This window comes from Octopus bimaculoides, chromosome 3 (genome assembly GCF_001194135.2).
Source record: "Octopus bimaculoides isolate UCB-OBI-ISO-001 chromosome 3, ASM119413v2, whole genome shotgun sequence".
NCBI lineage: Eukaryota > Metazoa > Mollusca > Cephalopoda > Octopoda > Octopodidae > Octopus > Octopus bimaculoides.
In genome coordinates, this window is record NC_068983.1 from 110,590,869 (window position 1) to 110,592,379 (window position 1,511).

Here is a 1,511-nt window from a genome sequence, read left to right on the forward strand (position 1 = left end):
ATATATATATATATATATATATATATATATATACACACACATATATATACTTACACACGTGTGTAAGTATATATCGGTGAATGTGTATATATATATATATATATATCGATATGCATACAAATAGACATATATGTGTGTGAGTGCAGGTTTATATACCTGTATACTTATAGATCTATAAACATTTAAGTATACAAACTTTTTCGTATAGTGTATTTTTACCCACTTAAATATATCAGTTTTCTTTGTTTGCCATAAACCTATATATCACAAAATTTACCTTTACAAATCTATGATACTGCAGATTAAAATTTTATTTTCTGCGTTTGGATAACTACAACATGAATATGCTAGCTTTTCAACCAAAAGCTAGTATGAAGTCATAGTCAGTTTGGAATCTTAAGTAGCGATTCGACTGATACTGATAAAATTTTTGTCTAATCCAATATCGTAATTTTAATATTCACACAGTGGAATGTGTGGTATATTCTTTTATTCTTTTAATGCATCCCCTCATTAGAATAGGCATGATCCAGTAAGTTGTCTAATGCATATGTTACAACCTTGACTGAAAAGACACAGAACCATATGGGAGGAGTAAGAGAGCTGAATGAGATCGAGGGAAGTATCTTAAATATTTGGATGTTACTAACTACTAACTACACACACACACACACACACACACACACACACACACACACACACACAGACGCACACAGCCACACACACATACACACAGGTTTCATGATATAAATTTTACGCAGACCCCTCTTAAATTACTGAATAATCATAAATCATCTTTTAATGATCTTCGGAAAGAAAATAGTACTAGTTTATCCAAAAAGGTATGATAATTTCAAAGAGACGGCATAAATTTCTCAATTTCTTAGAATATTGTTTCTTCTGCTCCCTCTTATAGGATTAGAAATAGAACGTACCTTTTATGTCTTGAAGAGTCTTATATAATTATGAAAATAAACGGTTCTATATTAAATTCGAGAGATGAAAGATTTCTCTTGTAAACATATGTCCGAATTTTTTTCATTAACCTTAAATAGTCTTACTGATTACCTCTTCTTCATTTTCTTATTAGTTCTTATCACACTGTTAGGTATATGTGTATGTATGTGTGTATGCATGTATGTATGTATGTACGTACGTATGTATGTATGTATATATGTATGTGTGCCTGTGTGGGTATGTTTATGCTCTTGTTCTCATGTTTTTATTTGTATGTGTATGTTTATATATGTATATATATGTATGTGTATATATATATGCATATGTGTATAGATATGCATTCGCATGTAGGTATTATGTGTATACTTGTACGTTTTTGTGTTTGCGCATGAATGTGTTTTATGTTTTTGTCTACATATGTATATACAAGTTTATAAGTGTGTATGTATGTATACGTGTTTTGTCTGTATATGGATACATTAACACGAACGCATATACGTGTGTATATCTGTATTTATAGATGTTTATTTCTATTTGTTTTTTATACATGTTAT